The 19,757-nt window shown below is 41.2% G+C and overlaps 1 protein-coding gene and 1 long non-coding RNA gene across 13 annotated transcripts in view; one reads left to right on the forward strand and one right to left on the reverse strand.

The window, feature by feature from the left end:
• LOC108700782 (SRC kinase signaling inhibitor 1) overlaps positions 1-19,757 on the reverse strand; it is a 124,422-nt gene that overhangs the window by 96,710 nt on the left and 7,955 nt on the right. The window lies entirely within an intron of this gene.
• The window catches only part of LOC108701978, a 116,525-nt gene that overhangs the window by 62,186 nt on the left and 34,582 nt on the right, over positions 1-19,757 (forward strand). The window contains exons 3-4 of the long non-coding RNA XR_001933223.2: positions 7,713-7,807; positions 12,585-12,654. This is a non-coding gene — a long non-coding RNA (uncharacterized LOC108701978). The remainder of the gene's footprint in view (positions 1-7,712; positions 7,808-12,584; positions 12,655-19,757) is intronic.

The following is a 19,757-nucleotide window of genomic DNA, read 5'->3' on the forward strand; positions in this document are numbered from 1 at the left end:
TGATTTGAATAAGAGACTGGAAAGTGATTAGGAGAGGTCCTGACTAGAAGAGTAAGAAGATGTACCAATAACAATAAATTTGTAGCCTTCGGAGCATTTGTTTTTTAGATTGGGTCAGTGACCCCCATTTGAAAGCTGAAAAGATTCAGAAGAAAAAGCTAATTAATTAAAAACCTATAAATAATCATGCGACAAATCTCCTCTACTTTGCGCGACTAATCTCCCAGATCTACCTTCCGCTGGTTAAAATGAAAATTGCCTGGGGACAGGCACTTGGAGCAATTCGGGCGACTTTGGAAAACGAAGCGTTCGAGTGCCCCCAGGCGATTTTCATTTTAACCGGCGGAAGGCAGATCTGGGAGATTAGTCGCCACCAAGAAGAGGAGATTTGTCACCTGGCGACTAATCACCCCGAATCTGCCTGTGTGGCCAGACCCTAAAAGTTGACTTAAAGGTGAAGCCCCCATTTAAATCACCATGTCCGAAAATGATGGAGTATAATAAAATCTGCAGCCATATAAAATCTAATAATACAATTACAAATAAGAAGTCACAGACCAGAAATGGGAATTGATCCGTTAAATAAATGTATGCAGATATAAAAAGAGTAATAAGCTTGTGGCACGTGGGCGGCTTGAATGCTCGGCTCCTAGTAAATAGCAGCTAATAAAACCTTAGCGACAAGGAAAACAATCATTTGACTATAAATCTCCAGTTAGATTAAGGGAAAGAGGGGGGAAAGCTTCAGAGACAGCTCCACAGGATTCCAGGAGAAAAAAAACTCCCATTGATTTGCTATAAAATTGAGGACAGAGAAAATGACTGGAGCTATATGAGCTGCTGAACACTGAGAACTGACAGTTAGAAATGGCACCCCGGTGCTATAGTGCTACCGGGGCATTATATGAAAGGACTTTGTATGAACCCCCTGTGTCTGTGCCTGTTAATTGGCTTCAGATAACCCTGATCATTGTGAATGTGATATTGACTTTAGATTGTAAGCTCTCCAGGCCAGTACATGGAATATGTTGGAATACACTGTATAAAAGGGTAGAAATAAAATGGGTTCTGGACTCCACCCTATGGTTTCTACACAAAGCAATAAAAGGAGAGAGACAGGAATACCAGTTAACAGAGAGATGTAAAGTATGTCCTAAATAAAGGGAAGAATTCGGTTTAGGTTTCCAACCGAGCGACCAAAAATGAGTAACATTGGGAGAATAATGTTTTATTTTGAAATTCCATTATAGCAATGTACCCTTCTTCTCTTTGAAAGGGTGGTTCACCTTTAAGTTAACTCTTAGTATGTTATATAACATCTAATCCTAAGCAAATTTTCAATTGGCCATCATTTTTAATAGTTCTTTGCCTTCTTCTTCTGGCTCTTTCGCTTTCAAAGGGGGTCACTGACCCCCTCTAAAAGACAAAAGCTCTGTAAGGCAACACATTTATTGTTATTGCTGATTTTTATTACTCATCTTTCTATTCAGGCCTCTCCTCTTCATGCTTCAAATCAGTGCATGGTTTCTAAGTTCATTTGGACCCTAGCAACCAGGTTGCTGAAAGTGGAGAGCTGCTGAATAAAAAGCTAAATAACTCACAAATAATAAAAAATGAAAACCAATTGCATATTGTCTGAGAATATCACTCTCTGCATTATACTAAACGTTAATTTGGAAAGTGTCTGTGACACTCACATGCTCAGTGGGCTCTGATTGGCTGTTGAGAAGCTAAGCTTAGGGCTCGTCACTAATTATCCAGCAGAAAATGAGCTTCCCTGGCTGTAATATAAGCTGATGCTACAGGTTTGCTGATTATTCAATTCTGATGCTAATTGCACTGGTTTCTGTGCTGCCATGTAGTAATTATGTGTATTAATTACTAATCAGCCTTATATTGTGACATTTCTATTCTATGTGTACTGTATATTGTGAGTGGCTCCCTAAGCTCAGTAAGTGACAGCAGCACAGAGCATGTGAATCAGTGAATCAGCAGAAAAGAAGATGGGGAGCTACTGGGGCATCTTTGGAGACAGATCTTTACTGCTAAAGGGCTGGGGTTGCCTTGGGCTGGTACAGAAGCACAAAACATCATGTACAACATTTCTACCTACTTCTTTAGTTAGGCTTTAGTTCTCCTTTAAGTGCAGAATATGCATTGGCCGTATAGTCTGTGCACATACACTTTGCATTCTGTTAAGACTTTAAATTTGCAAGTGCAAACCCCAAAACCACATTCCAAGTTTATTATGTATGGCTAGAGATGACAGGAGGGCCCAGATGCATGTTGAAAAAATTGATTGAAGATGCACACTATGGGCTTGGTGTCTATACTGGGGAACAATGAATCTTTCTAGCCCTACCTTATGGGACCAGCAGCCCCGAGGAAACACGAGGCAACTGAAGCATAATAACAAGCAGCAACGCCTCAAACAGATGGCAGCTTCCCAGAAAGGAACAATCAGTGAGGGGCCATGAGCACAAGGATAAAAAGCAATATCAGTCTGGCTGAAACTGTATCACAGAGAAGGGCATTTAAAGGGGAACTAAAGCCCTTAACTAATTTAAATCTTGGCCACTGTACTAATTGCTCAGAGCTGGAGAATGCCTTAGATCAAATGCTTCACCCCCAAGATTTCGTCTAGGCCTACCCTGGAGTTCTGCAGCTCTTATGCATGTTATGCGCAGTATTGAATTCACTGCAATTGTAAGCGATATCTGTCTGTCTTCTGCTTTGCCAGTTCTGACTACAAGCACCCCTGAAACTATGGGGCAAATTTAATAACCAGCGACGGTTTCGCTCAAAGCGAAACACTTCGCCAGGCGTAGATTCGACAGGACAACGCTAATTCACTAAAATGCGAAGTTGCGTCCAGGGCGCCAAACGCTGGCAAAGTTGCATTACTGTTACTGCGCCAAGCAAAGCGAAGTTGCGCTAGCTTTGCCTAATTTGCATACGGCGAGAAGTTGAATGGACGTATATGTTGCAGCAAATACATTACACTACACAAGCCCGGGAAACATTCATAAAAGAAAATAAAGTTGTTATATTGCCCTACCAGGACTGGACTGGGATTCAAAATAGGCCCTGCCATTCCTAATTCATAGAGGCCCATACAGCCCACTTAATAGTTACTTTCTATGGCAGCTTACAGCAGCCCTTCTGGCATTTGCCAAAACCCACAGATTGCCAGTCTGGGCCTGTGCCCTACACATGAGCCCAGTGTATAGTTTATGTTCCATATGTTAGGAAATGTAGGGGGAAGCGGGTTACCCCAAAAAAATGTTACGCTCTTTTGCAGCCTATCACCCTTTTTTTGGGAAAAATTTTCAACTAAATTTTGAGAATGTCCTATCTACTCTATTGCACTTTGCCTGGTCTGAGGTGGCGAAGGCAAGTCTGGCATAAGAGGTAACGTTCAGTAAAATACACATGTTAGTGAATTTGCGTAGTTACGTCTATTCGTCAGATCGCAAATTCGACAGGCGTTAGGGAGAAAAGTACCGCTGGAGTCTATCTCCTTCGCTAGCGAAGTTACGTCAGCAACCGTTAGTAAATCAGTGAAGTACCGAAGTGACGTCACGCTCTTTAGTAAATTTGCCCTTATTTAGCAGAAGTCCAGCAAAGCCACCATTTCCCACAATACCGTACAAATGTCGACTGTGATTTTTCTTTATAGGATCATTAACATAACCTCACTGACTTAAATGTGAATTTTATTTTCATCTGCAGCAAGGGTGTATCATTGGTGAGTGGGATTAATTCCAGCCAGAGCTCTATCGACAGTGACAGACTGACCAATCAGGTGATCAGGAAAACTCCCGGTGGGTTCAGGAGTCAGTGGGCCCTCCTGCTCATTTATCCATTTGGCTTTGTGTGCCTAAACCATGGGTATTAGTGATGTACGGGCCGACCCGATACCCGCGGGTTCAGGCCGACTTTGCACTCTTCTACGCGCGTAGTGGGCCGGTGCGGGTCGAGATCTTCTCCTGCTCCACCTTCAAATGGCGGCTTCTGACTTCTGGCTTCCAGCTTTATAGCCGCACACCTCCTTATAGCCGAGTGCCTGCTCACCCCGCTCCTTTTGTGACGTCATCGGTGTGGCGAGGCGGTGCGGGTCTATAAAAGGAATCCGGAAGTCGGATGCGGGCGGGTGGGTCCGGGTCGGGTGCAGGTTTTACCCGACCCGCACATCACTAAAGGGAATATCCCATTCCTGGATCAGAACAAAGAAGAGAAATGGAGAGGAGGATAAATGATAGCATGCATAGCATAAGGAAAAGAGAAAAATAATATGGCGAGGAGGGGCCCCTGGAATTCAAGGGAAATCCCCTGGGAGTCCAACACTGGCACAGTCTGTTTCTTAGTTGGTACTTATTCCTACAACCCAACAACATATAGGCAACCTTCATTTCCACAGAGGATTGCAATGTTTTTGTAGGCCAAGAACTAGTATTTACCGTAAACATTGACCGTCTATTAGAAAATAATTTCTCTCCCTATACACAGTACACGCTCCCAATAATAAGTGGTGTACGGTTTCATTTTGTAAACCATCCTTTAGAGGGAAGAAAGAAGGTGTCCTTGGATGTCCTTCAGCTTGTGAAACTGGCGCATGGTAGATCTTACGACTGCTGATCCACAACTGCCACTAAACAATTTATGCAGCGTGAGTATGATATCTGAGGCTAGAGAAAAAAAGCTGCATCTTCAGTGCGAGCTAGCCAAAGGCTGACTGTACAGACTGTGATTCTAAAGGAAAATGTCATGCTGCACTATACAACAGCATCTATCATTTGTTTAGTGTTCAGCTGTAAGAGGGTTATTTACTAAAATCCGAATAACATCTCAACAAAACTGAGCGAAAACCCGAGTTTTTTCCCCGAGGCTTTTTCCCGAAAACCTTGGATTTTCTGGATTTTGTCTGAAAAGTCCAAAATAGTCGGATTTTCAGGCTAATTCCAGCGCAGACTGCAGAAATGGACCTCTGCCATTGACTTATACACAACCTAGGCAGGTCTGATATGGCAGATTTTTAGATTCAACATTGGGCTTTGATAAATCTCCAAAAAATCAATTTGAGTTTTGCCTCAAAAAGCCTGACCAAAGTTTAATAGATAACATCGTAAGTGTTATGATTATTCCTCTAAATAAGTTGAGTTAATGGAGGCCATTTTTCAGGTGAAAATGGAAAAAGGGGAAAAAACATTTTACTTCCTTGTTTTGTGAGGGAAAAGTCACGTGATTTCAATTTTCATATTCAAATTATGCCAGGCACAAGTATTCGGCCGAATCCAAACCCTGCTGAAAAAGGCTGAATCCTGAACCAAAGCCTGGATTCGGTGTATCCATAGACAAAGTTGTTAAATTTGGGTGCGGTGGGGGTTGCCTGTGTATCCGCCCAACTTCCGAGTTCCTTTTATAGAGCCGCACCGACTAGGGTTGCCACCTTTTCTGGAAAAAAATACCGGGCTTCCTATATATTTATTTTTTTTCCCTATTAATAACATTGGGATCAACCTTCATTTTTATCGACCAGGCCGGTAAAATACCAGCCAGGTGGCAACCCTATCGCCGCCCCACCGATGACATCACCAAAGGGGCGGGGAAAGCAGGCGCGCATCTATAAAAACGGAAGCCAGAAGTCAGCAGTGCGAGGTGACGGCCGGGGAAAGCCGGAAGAAGAACTCGACCCGGACCTGCCACCTGCAAATTGGGGTGCGAGGTCAAGCCGAATCCATCGCAGGTATCGGACTGGCCCGCACATCATCACTACTATGTATCTTGCCTTGTACCTGCCTGTGCGTTTAGCAATATGTTGTTACTTCATTGGTCCTCACTTTTAACCCTTAAAAGGGTACCCTGTGGAGTCCATAACAGCCCCTGGGTCGCTGACAATATTAATTACTATAATATTAAAGCTTCCATTTTAAGAGGAGGAATCAATGTAGCCACATAACACATGGAACAGAGGGGAGGCCATTGCACCCTCAGTATAAAGACAGGTGACTGAATATCTGAGGATTCCTGTCAGTTACTCTGCTCTATGAGTCCATGAAGCAAGAATCCTCCATCAATGCCTCAGAATAGGCTGATAAAAAGAAACATCAGAAGTCTTGAAGGCTGCCATAGCAGCATGATGTGTCATGTACAACTTCCACAGTGAATTCAGCAAATGGCTGCTGCTGGGAGATGGGAGGGAAACAGACTCCTCCCTCCGTGATGTCATCACACACACTGGGGAAGCAAAACAATGGCCTTTAGTTGAGGAGGAAAGTTCAAAAACAGGGGCACACTATGGGCCTGCTGCTCTCTGTGTTTTACATCAGGGGGCTGAGGGGATTCCACTGCCTGTGAGAACATTTGTACAGATAATACAGTGTACTAGGAAGATAAAAGAGTCCTGGCAGCCATTTTAGTCATACTGTAGTTTTCGGAGGGAAATCAATTTACACCACACAATCCTAATGAAAATGAAGTAAAAAGTCTGTCAGAGCGAAATTATGAGGTAACTTTTTCTGAAATATAATGAAAGCTGACAGGATTTACGGAATGTAATTATCAGCAGACGCATCTGCGCCCTGAGCCCGTCACGACTGACTGTAACAAACCTCACAGCGTGAATGCCGCACCGCTACCGAGTACAATATCACCAATTATTCCTGGTACACATAAAGAGTATGACACACAGAACAGAACATAATTATCTGTCTATTAATTATCTATGTCGCTGGGTTAGTTGTATTGCTAGTTACTGTCATGTCTCCTGGAAGAAAGGAGGGAGTAGGGGCTGCGCGCTTCTACTTTACTTTGTGACACACACAGCGGGGGGCCACTATTATCTTCCTGACATAAGCTGGGAAGTTAAATTTTGCTAGCAGTCTTATTTCACATGAATATGTTCAATTTATAATGGAAATAAAACATACACAGGTATGGGACCTGTTATCCAGAATGCTCAGGACTTGGCGTTTTCCAGATCAAGCAATCCTTCCGTAATTTGGATCTCCATACGTTAAAGGAGAAGGAATAGCAATTTACAATTGGGGTGCCAAAAGTTAGGCACCCCCAAGTTTACTTACCTGACACCCCAGGCCGGCGCTCCGATCAGCAGTAAACCGCACCGGCCTGGGGTTTTTCTAGCGAGAACCACAGAGAGATCCTCTTCCTGCTTCATCGGTTTTCAAATTTCCTGTGGCAGACGCATGCGCAGTAGTGTGAAATAGCCAACTTTTTCATTTAAGTCCAGCTTTCCGCTCTACTGCGCATGGCGCAACTGCAAGACGACCCGAAGAAGCAGGAAGAGGATCTCTCCATGTTGGATGTTAGAAGAACCCTGGGCCGGTGTGGTTATCTACTGATAGGAGCGTCGGCCTGGGGTGTCAGGTAAGTAAAAGTAGTCACTTGGGGGTGCCTAACTTTTGGCACCCCCAAGTGTATAATGCTATACCTTCTCCTTTAAAAAAAAACCCATTACTTAAACACAACGGGCTGGTTTTGCCTTCAATAAGGATTACCGTAATTATATCTTAGTTGGGATCAAGTACAAGCTACTGTTTTAGGAAATTATTTTTTACAATTTGAATTATTCGATAAAAATGGAGTCTAAGGGAGGCGGCCATCTTGTAAATCGAAACGGGTTTACCGATAACTGATCCCATAACTTTTCCATTAGCAGTATCTCTAATTAGTTGTGTAAATATTTCCCATAGAACAAATCCCTCGCAGAAATCAGCCTCCGCAATGTACAAGGCACTACAGAAACCACCAGCGGAATGACTATTGGAAGGCAGCGGGGAAACTTAAGGTAAATGGCCCAGAAAATAAACGTATACAACTTGAATTACTGCTGAATAGAAAAATAAGCAATAAATAGCAATAACAATAAATGTGTAGCCTTGCAGAGCATTTGTTTTTTAGATAGGGTCAGTGACTCCAGTTTGAAAGTTAAGAGTGAGAAGTAGAAGGCAAATCAGTAAAAAAAAATGTAAAAAAGAAAAAATGAAGGTGAAAGTAAACAAAAAAATTGGGACATAAGAACAATACAGTCCTCAGGCCCTAAGTGCAGAGACACACAGTCAGATTCGGGGAGATTAGTTGCCCCGTGACAAATCTCCTCTTCTTAGGGGTGACTAATCTCCCCGAACTGCCTTCCGCTACCTTCACGCCGGCTAGAATGTAAATCGTCAGCGGGGTGGCACTCGGATCGCTTTTCTGAAGTCGCTCGAAGTTTCCTCACGAGGCAACTTTGGGGCGACTTCGGAAAACAAATCGCACCGAGTGCCATTCCACTGGAGATTTACATTGTAGCCGGCGGGAAGGCAGTTCGGGAAGATTAGTCGCCCCAAAGAAGAGGAGATTTGTCCCCGGGCGACTAATCTCCCCGAATCTGACCGTGTGTCTCTGCCCTAAATCGTCTCAGTATCCCAGAACGACATTGTTCGCATTTAAACTAAAAAGTGTAAAAAAAAAAAAATAGAGGTGAAGTCAGATGTGTCTCGCTTGTTGCCTTTAAATATTTTTTTTCACAATCTTTTTTATTATTTTTCTACATTACAACCATTAGTTCACAGTTGTCAACCAAACAATTATGCAATAAGTTTCCATCAAAAATATCGCTTATACAGTAATGCTATTATTATTACACAGTAACACTGTTACGCATTTAGGCTGAAGTCAAATTTGTACAAAGCGCTGTCTTTTACATATTATATTGCCTTTTTTAATCAAAAAGATTCCTTTAGCCCTTACTACCATTGTGCTGTAACATTGTTTGACCTTTTCCCCATTGTGCTCCACCAACAATGCCACGGATTCTCACGGATAACTGATTTGATCATTTTTGGAACAATTGTTCCATATGGATCTGGTTATTAACCCTTTCTATTACCTCTTGAATTTGTGGCTGCGACGGGAATGCCTTTGAATATTTCAACAAAGGGAATCTATTGTACGGATTGTGCGTACACATTTTTTTTAAATGCATTTTAATAAAAGTAAATGCCACTATCTCCCTCCTGAGGATTGGCACTTTTACTGAGTAAAGCTAAATGTTGTGTATAAGGCAGGTTGCCATGAGTCATATCTGATTCATACAGCCTGCCTGGTTTTGGAACTGCGCATCCCTTTGCAGAAAACAAATCCACATACATAATACACATAGCTTTGATGCATTGTTTCATTTATAGACATACCTTTTAATTAGATCTCAACACCAGCAAAACCTATTTGCACACAACTAGCACATGAAAGGTCCCCTAACGGCTACATTTAAACATTGCCCAGAGGATGGATAATGTTCATTAGCTAATAACTTTGTTTCCTTCCATTTATGTCTGAAATTGAAGCTGTGTTGTACCTGAGATCACTGTCATGTCAAACAGCAGATTGTAAATCACAGGCTTTACTATTTTTACCCTAAAATGATCAGTCATTTTCGTAATGAACCAAAAGAAAGTGTCAAGTGAGCAGCTGATGATATAAATATAACTGGCATACAGCGCGATGGCTCAATATTCATTTTAACATGTTCTCATCAGCTCTGGATAAGTGTCCCATGCAGCTGCAAACAGAAGGTTTGGTAAAGGAAGCAGCCATTTCACTGTTACCGGGCAGTTACTATGGACAAAAACGGTACAAATCGTTCTTAATTTCCAGAGACAGTCTGGGCAGCACTGTTACATACAAAGCACTTCACCCTCATTGCTTTTTCACAACTATATAATACAAAACCTTTAAATGATATAGTATTATATATTATATTATATATAATATATTATATAGTGAATAAAGCACCCCCTCTTGTAAAATACAAGGATATTATAAGTTAACGAGGAGTTTCATGTTTTTATACAAGTCATGGAATGCCGAGGTAACTTCTAATATCCTCATATTTTACAACTGGGGGTACTTTATTTATTATAATACACAAATTTCAGTGAGTCATGTGACAGAAATGACATCACAACTCACGTTTATAACTGATGACAGTTTATAAGGATATAATTTACAAGATATTCATAGCTTTTGTGTATTATATAGTGAATAAAGTACCCCCTCTTGTAAAATATAAAGATATTATAAGTTATCGAGGAGTTTCATGACCATATAAAAAAACACGAGGCCGACACGGGGTAATTTCTTATATCCTCATATTTTGCAGCTGGGGGTACTTTATTTATTATAATACACAAGTTTCAATGAGTCATGTGACAGAAATGACATCAGAACTCACCGTTTATAACTGATGACATCAGAACTCACTGTTTATAAGGATATAATTTACAGGATATTCATGGCTTTTGTGTATTATATTCTTATAACGGTGCTTAGTGATGTCACCTGTTATAAATCAGTATTATTGTCACAGCTGACTCACCAAAACATACCCCTTGTCACAAAATGTTACACGCAACTTCAGAATTCTGTGAGATGCACATAAGCACTTATTTACATCGCTGCGGTCATGGAATTCCTCTGTGACTTCTAATATCCTTATATTTACAAAAGGAGCTACATTATACCTTCAACATAATATCATCAAACTGATACAATTGTTTTGGGATAAGTATCTCAGTCCCAGTGGGAGGAAAAAAATAAGTCACAATAACATCATAAAGTGGATTGAATTCTGTAACCTGAGTAAAGTCTATGTAAAAAAAAAAAAAGATCATTTATGCAACTACTAATATATATTGTCTAGAATTTACAACTCGCCCACGGAATAAATATAATTTATCTGAAGACATCTACAGGTACAGATAAAACAAATCACTCTGTGTTAGGGTCAGGGCACGAGCTCAGATTCGGGGAGATTAGTCGTCTGCCTCTTCTTCGGGGCGACTAATCTCCCCGAACTGCCTCCCACACTGGCACTTGGAGCGCTTCGTTTTACGAAGTTGCCTCGTGAGAAGGTAAATCTCCGGGGGGATGGCACTCAGATCGATTCGTTTTCCGAAGTCGCCCAAAGTCGCCTTGAGAGAATGTAAATCTCCGGGGGGATGGCACTCAGATCGATTTGTTTTCCGAAGTCGGCTGAAGTTGACTTGTGAGAATGTAAATCGCCGTCGGGATGGCACTTGGAGCACTTCATTTTCCGAAGTTGCCTCGGGGAGAAGAAGAGATTTGTTGCTGAGCGGCTAATCTCCCCGAATCACAGAGTGATTGTTGCAGGCGTAAATTAACACTACATGTGTCATCAAGATATCTTGATATAGTGTCATACACTAAAATGAGCTAATGTTGCAACCAACGGGCAATTCTATTTTACTACTGGATGTTGAATACCGAAAGCATAAATTTGATTTGTACCTAGTTCTAAAAGTACATCCCAAGTCATCTTTACAGATGTATACTACTGAGCATAACAAGGCTCTTCAATAGAGTGAGCCGTCAATCAACACAACGCTATATGAAAATCAAAGAACTAATTAACATTGATCATGTGCCCCACATCGCCTTGTTTGATTAAAAAATGGGTTTACATTACAAGAATGTTTTAATTGTTCAGTCATTTGCCCTGAAGACAAGCTAACCAACTTTGAAAAAGGCTCTTTCCTATTATCATTTTTTATTTTTTTTTTTCTCTCCGAAAAACAGTGTTCCTTTGGGAAATTACAACAAAGCAGGAAAGAGGCTTACCATAATAAAACCGTTGTTGGCGGCAATTGTAATTAGTATTTCCAAGTTAGGAAGAAACCACTTAAAAACCATCTTTTAATGTCAGTGGCACCCGCACATGCTCAGTGTGATCTGGGCAGCGGTTAATAGGCTAAATAAGCTTAGGGGTCGTCGAATATTATCAAAACATCAAAAAAAAAAAGGTTCTTCCTTCAGGGTAGCAAAATTACCAGCTACAGAAACTGACATAGGTGCTAAATTGCACAAGTGCAGTTGCCAATAGCAACCAGTCAATCCTTAGGTTTGAATGGAATACTGTACATATAAGAATGATAGCAGAGGCTTGCTTGGTTGCTATTGGCAACTGCACTGGTGCAACTGAGCATGTTCATAAATCACCCCTATTTTGTTCAAAAACTGTTTCATTACAGAAAGCGACATCTCCCATTTCCCAAACCTCTATTATTATAATAAACTAATCCCACAAATAAAGCAAATCTGCATAAATAATAGTTAACATAGTAATTACACTATTAGCAATGGTTTGCCCACCTACACATCATTGTCTGTTTTGAAAATTCAACAGTAAGAGCCTTGTATTATGCATAATATTGTGCATACACACGGAGTGATAATTATATGTTTTTTCAGCATTATTGGCCTTTTTTGAGAGGTGTTTAAATGAAAGATACTCATCAATTTCATATACAAACGGTGAAACAGCCAGTACTCTGATAGATTACTTTCTCTAGTTTTTTATTATCCACTTCCACTATAACCTATTCACCTCCCAGGAATGGAACTAGAGGTAGGTAGAATAAAAACTGAAATATATACTCCGCTCCTGCTCCTTGTCTTATTCTTTTTTCCCTGCTAAGGAGCTACATTGAAGGGTTAGTTTACCTTTAGTATGTTATAATGTCCTGCTCTTAACAACCTTTCAATTTGTCTTTATTTTTTTATAGATTTGAATTATTTGACTTCCACCTCTGCCCCTATTTCAGTCTTCATACGAGGGTCTTTGCACCAAAAAAGGTAAAATTACGGCCCGCGTTACACATGGTCGGACTGATACAGCTTAAATTAATGTTTTTATTAAAGTAATATATTTACATGCCACATGCTCTCCATTAGTAAATACCAGGGGGTTACTGGTAAGCTGATGGGGATATTCTGAGTTTCTATTGCCTGAGCTATGGAAAGTGTAAATGTTATGGTTACCCACCTCAGGTAGAGAGTATAATATAAAACTGTGCACTATATACTAATCAAAAGGAATATAAAAACCCTTCTTCAAATCGCATGGCAACCTCAGATATTCTAAATCCTAAATCCTCCCTGTTACCAGGATACAGAAAAAGAAAATCCAGTCCTATTTAGGGAGAATGTTAGTACCACACCTGAGAAATCACAGTTTTGGCAGAGACGTCTGTCTGTGTCTGAGTTCCAAAAATCAATGTCTAGCTCAATTTTTTTTTGATAAAATAGCAACAACTTCTCCTGCCAGGTTCTGATTTACGTGGGCAAAATTGGGCATGTCAGGGGTGGTGGTTGTAAGTGCTTTTTTTATTTTGGGCCACATTGTTGTTGGCAGGGCCTTCCTCCTAAAAGCCCAGGGGGCAAATTCACGAAGCGCCGAACGCTAGCGTTAATTCGCTAGCGTTTGTCATTTCTGTTACTGCGCAAATTCACTAACGAACGCTGGCGTAGATTCGCTAGTGTTACTTCGCACCCTTACGGCTGGCGAATTTTCACTAGCGACGTAACTACGCAAATTCACTAACTTGCGCAGTGTACTGAACGCTACCTTTTACGCTAGACTTCCTTCGCCACCTCAGACCTGGCGAAGCGCAATAGAGTAGATAGGGATTGTTTGAAATAAAAGTCAAAATTTTTTCTAAGTCCCAAAAAACGCTGGTGTGTTTTCTACATTATGGGTGATAGGCTGAAAAAGATCGAAAAATTTTTTGGGGCTCCCCTCCTTCCCCCCTACATTTCCTGACTCATGGCAACTTACCTAGACAGTGGGCACATGTGTAGGGCAAAATAAAATTTTTATTTGCTGATTTGAAGGTTTTCTAGGCATTTGTAGTGCTGATACGTATTCCTCCATTTTAATTTGAATTTCGCGCCGTATGCAAATTAGCCTTCGCTAGCGTAACTTCGCTTTACATAGCGAATCAACGCTAGCGCAACTTCGCAACCTTACGCTACCCCTGTGCGCAACTTCGGATTTTAGTGAATTTGCGGAGCGCTGGCGAAACTACGCCTGGCGAAGTGCGGCGAAGTAGCGCCTGGCGCAACTTCGCATCTTAGTGAATTTGCCCCCAGATGAGCACTGGTTTAATAATTGCGCCCTCCTGGGAGGCTGCATGAAGAGAAAGGGGTGTTTTTGGCAATCATTTATGATGTTTATGTTATACAAGGATTAGTATTGTGTGCTAGACTTCAAGAGGAACTCTGTCAACTGTACAAGCCAAATATATAACATTATACATTTTTATATTAACTCATAGAAGAAAGTAATAAAACAGTAATAACATTATTAACACATGTGCCCTCACAGCAGAATAAAATTAGTGGCAGCTTTATGTATAATGCCTCCAGAACATCAATCAGTGCTAAATTGGGATACTTGGGGCACACTAGGGCACCTTGCTCCAATCTATACTCCATTAACCCTAGGAATGCCAGTAAGATCACTGCAAAATAAATAGATTGTAAGCATTACTTCACCCACCCATGCACAGGACTTTTTTTTCTCTCCCAGTATGCTGCTTATCTATGTGCGTGGAACACACAGCAATCTCTCTAATCTGGGAATCAATGGATTTTCAGCAGCGAGGTCCCCCGGCACCTAGAATCGCTGGGATTTTTCCCAGCACCGTGGTAAGACAGTATGACCCTTGTACCAATGTTTAATGCCCCAGCACATGCAGAAGTATAATTGCAGTGCTAGGTTTGCCTCCTGTCCATATTTTTACCTGGGCAGCACACTTTTCGGAAGGGCCACAACAGTATAAATGCAGTGCTAATGTCATGTTTGATATCACAGAACCTACAGCAGTATAAAACACAGTGCCATTGTCATGTTTAATGCCAAAGAATACATAGCAGTATTACCAAAGTCCCAATGCCACAAGAACTCACAGCAGTATAAACTAACATTTTAAGTGCACATTAAGTGCTAACATTTTTTTTAACGGCCCCAAAACCCACAACAATATAAACACAGTTCCATCATGTTTAATGTCCTAAAACACATTGAAATATAAACATTTATCATGTTTAATTTACACAGAACTCAGCATAATAAACATAGTGCCATTGTTTAATACCCCAAAACACATAGAAGTATAAATGCATTTCCAAGGCAACACATAGAAGTATAAACACAATGCCATTGTCATGTTTAATGCTCCCAGAACACACAGAAGTATAAACACAGTGCTAACGTTGTATTTAATGGCCCCATAATCCACAACAATAGGAACTCCACCAACATGTTTAATGCTGTAAAACACATAGCAATATAAACAAATTTACAATGTCATGTTTAATGTACTCGGAACCCACGGCAGTATAAACACAGTGCCATTGTCATGTAAATGCCCCAAAACACATAGCAGTATAAACATAGCGTCATGTTTAATGCCCCAGAACCGACAGCAGTATAAACACAATGCCATTGTCATGTTTGCTGCCAGAACCCAAAGCAGCAGTGCCAATGTCATGTTTAATGCCCCCAGAACCCACAGCAGTATAAACACAGTGCCATGTTTAATGCCCCAAAACACATATCCAGTGTGAAGTTTAATGCCCCTAGATTCCACAGTAGTATAAACACAGTGCCATTGTTTTATGCCCTAAAACACATAAATGCTTTTCCAATATCATGTTTAATTCCCAGGAACAAAAAGCAATATGATCATAGTGTCACTGTCATGCGTAATGCCCCAAAACACATAGCAGTATAAATGCACATCCAGTGTGACGTTTAAAGGAGAAGGAAAGGCTAAAAGTAAGTAAGCTTTATCAGAAAGGTCTATTTAAATACACCAGTAACCCCTTAGAGAAATGCTCCTCTGAATCCTCTGTCAAAAGAAACAGCACATTTCTTTCCTTCTATTGTGTACTCATGGGCTTCTGTATCAGACTTCCTGTTTTCAGCTTAAACCTCCAGGCCTAGGGCTTGAGCATGCTCAGTTTGTTCCTCTCCCCCTCCCTCCTCCCATCCCTACTGTAATCTGAGCTCAGAGCTGTAAGTGAGCAGGGAGAGACTCAGGCAGGAAGTGATGTCACACCAAGCTTATATGGCAGCTTCTATCCTAAACAAACAGAGACAGTGTCTAGAGCTGTTTACTCAGGTATGGTAAAACATTCTTCAGAATAAATATAGCATTCTAGCTTGCACTATTGTGGCTAATATGTTGGCAATAAACTGTCTTGAAGCTTTCCTTCTCCTTTAATGCTCCTAGATTCCTAAGCAATATAAACACAGTGCCATTGTCATGTTTGCTGCCAGAACCCATAGTAGCAGCACCAATGTCATGTTTAATTCCCCAGAACCCACAGCAGTATAAACACAATGCCACTGTCGCATTTAATGCCCCAAAACACATAGCAGTATAAACACATATCCAGTGTGAAGTTTAATGCCCCTAGATTCCACAGTAGTATAAACACAGTGTCATTGTTATGTTTTATGCCCTAAAACACATACATGCATTTCCGATGTCATGTTTAATGCACAAAGCAGTATAAACAGTGTCATTGTCATGCGTATTGCCCCAAAACACACAAAAGTATAAATGCATTTCCGATGGAACAAATAGCAGTATAAACACAATGCCACTGTTATCCCCCCAAACACATAGCCATATACAGTAAATGAATTTCCAATGTCTAATGCCCCTAGAGCCCACAGCAGTATAAATGCAGTACCATTGTCATGTTTGCTACCAAAACCCACAGTAACAGTGCCAAGGTCATGTTTAATGCCCCCACAACACATAGCAGTATAAATGCAACTTAAAGGGATACTGTCATGAGAAAAAAACCCATTTCTCAAAAGAGCAAATAGATTTTTTTATATTCAATTTTGAAATCTGACATGAGGCTAGACATTTTGTCAATTTCCCAGCTGCCCCTGGTCATGTGACTTGTGCCTGCACTTTAGGAGAGAAATGCTTTCTGGCAGGCTGCTGTTTTTCCTTCTCAATGTAACTGAATGTGTCTCAGTGGGACCTGGATTTTACTATTGAGTGTTGTTCTTAGATCTACCAGGCAGCTGTTATCTTGTGTTAGGGAGCTGTTATCTGGTTACCTTCCCATTGTTCTTTTGTTTGGCTGCTGGGGGGGAAAAAGGGAGGGGTGATATCACTCCAACTTGCAGTACAGCAGTAAAGAGTGATTGAAGTTTATCAGAGCACAAGTCACATGACTTGGGGCAGCTGGGAAATTGACAATATGTCTAGCCCCATGTCAGATTTCAAAATTGAATATAAAAAAAATCAGTTTGCTCTTTTGAGAAATGGATTTCGTTGCAGAATTCTGCTGGAGCAGCACCATTAACGGATTCATTTTGAAAATTTTTTTTTTCCCATGACAGTATCCCTTTAATGTTAATGTGCCACCACATTCCCATCCATAAGTGCCAGTCTCACTGTAATGTAAATGGAGCCTGTGCCCTTGTCAGCTGCCTTATCTGCTCCCCAACTCCTCATATCACATTGATATCACATTGTACGGCTGTCCTCCAAGCCTTATAAACAAGCTATCATCATAATCATCATTTATTGAGTTATTATGCGCCAACAAGATAAGCAGAGCATTACAATAACACTCCGAACATGTTTTCAAAAGCTCCTTCCGTTCTAATTGCTCCTTTATTTTTTATTTTTTTTGCTTTAGAGACAGAGACATTAATGTTAGCTCCAAAAGCTCGCCTGCGTTGCCCATAAATCTGCAGTGATCATTGCAGCGAGACTGGTAGAAATCAAGTTAGACAGCGGTAATTCAGCATTTTGATCTGTGTATATCCACCTAGCACATCTCTAGTGCCTGGGAGACATCCAATCAATAAACGACTCTTTCCCTTTATACAAAACACTCACAATTCACCTTTCTAGTCATCAGAAGTTCCGTTAAAGCCCTAAAAAGAAAGTAAAAACTTTGCACATACTGCTGGCAGGGGTACATTTGCTTCATAGAAATAAATACCCTGGGCGAGGGCATAAACAGGTATAGGATCTATTATCCAGATTGCTTAGGAGTTTTCTAGATAAAGGATCTTGCTATAATTTGAATCACTATACCTTAGTGGGGTTGTTCACCTTTAAATTAACTATTAGGGGCAGATTTATCAAAGGTCGAGGTGAATTTTTGATTAAAAAAAATGTAATTTCGAGCTATTTTTTGTGTACTTCGACTAGGGAATAGTCCAAATTCATGTACTGTCTCTTTAAAAATTCGACTTCGACCATTCGCCATCTAAAACCTGCCGAATTGCTGTTTAGGCCTATGGGGGACCTCCTAGAACCTATTTGGAGTCAATTGGTGGACTTTGAAAAATCAAAGTTTTTTTTGGAAAAAAAGAATTCGATCGAATGTGCTATTCCTCCGATTCGAATTCGGCTGAATACAGACCTGCTCGATCAAAAATGGACCTATTCGTTCAAAAAAAAACAAACTTCGACTTAATTTCGGTTGGTCTTTTTGAATTCGAATTTCGAAGTTTTTTCAATTCGACCCTTGATAAATATGCCCCTTAACGTGCTATTCTGGGAAAAATTTGCAATTGGTTTTCATTTGTGGTTTTTGATTATGTAGCTTTTTATTCAGCAGCTCTCCAGTTTGCAATTTGTCATGTGGTTGCTATGGTCCACATTACCCTAGCAACCATGTATTGATTTGAATAAGAGACTGGAATATGAATAGGAGAGGGACTGAATAGAAAGATGAGGAATAAAAAGTAGCAATAACTATAAAGGGATTATTTACTAAAACTAAAATTTATTTAATATTTTTATTAAAGAAAGCTCGACCAAACTCCCATCAACAATTTTATTTGATGTATCAATAAAATAACTCCGGGTCAACTAATCTCCCAGAATGGCTTCCCCCTGTCGTCCGCCTGCTAGAATGAGAAATTGCCTGCGGCATGGCACTCGCATCGATTCGTTTTCTGAAGTCGCCCCGAAGTTGTCTCACAAGGCAATTTCTCATTCTAGCAGGCAGAAGACAGGGGGGGAAGCCATTCGGGGAGATTAGTCAACCCAGAGAAGAGGCGTTTAGTCGCCGGGTGACCAAAACCCCCCTGAATCTCCAGGTGTGATGTTACCCAGTAGGATTGTTTTACCACCAATATGGATTCATGCTAGAGTCCTGCAGCGGGTTGGGTACCCACGGGTTACCCACAAAAACCAGCGGTACCCTGCGGGTAGAAGTTCCAGATGCAGGTATTAGGGTCGGACTGGAGCCTTGGGGCCAACCAGGGCTGCAAACGAAGGGCCTCCCGACCTCCAATTCCCTGGCGTGCGCATACGATTATACGGCGTGACGCGCATGCTTGAACACAGCATGTTGCCCGAACACTGCGGGCAGGTTTATTTATTTATTTATGGGGCAGCCGGGAGGAGCAGGTCTGGGCTGGTGGGGGCCCACCGGGTTTTTGCCCGGTGTGCCGCCAGCCCAGTCCGACACTGGCGGGTATAGACGCTGGACGGCGGTTCTGCGGGTCGGCCTGCGGGGCTTCTCAATAGCGATTTCTACTCCTTTTTTTCTGATCACGTCTACTTCTAATGATGTCACTTCCGGTTTACAATGACAGCACTTCCTGATTCTTGATGGTCAGCGGGTTGCAGGTCCGGGTTGGGAATAAGAAACTTGCAGGTCGGGTTGGGTAGCGGGTCCAAGCGGGTAAGATTGCGGGTTGCAGGTTGCGGGTTGCGGGTATGGCTCGGGTACGGGTTCCAAAAAATGAACCAGCGCAGGACTCTAATTCATGCAGTTAATTCCGGTCAAACACAAGGTCATGTTATACTATCACAAAAAAAAAGAAAAAGAATAGTTTTAAAAAAATGTAATTATTTCATTAAAACGGGCTGTATAGGAGGCGGGCTTCCTGTAATTCAGAG

This window comes from Xenopus laevis, chromosome 9_10L (genome assembly GCF_017654675.1).
Source record: "Xenopus laevis strain J_2021 chromosome 9_10L, Xenopus_laevis_v10.1, whole genome shotgun sequence".
NCBI classification, from domain to species: domain Eukaryota; kingdom Metazoa; phylum Chordata; class Amphibia; order Anura; family Pipidae; genus Xenopus; species Xenopus laevis.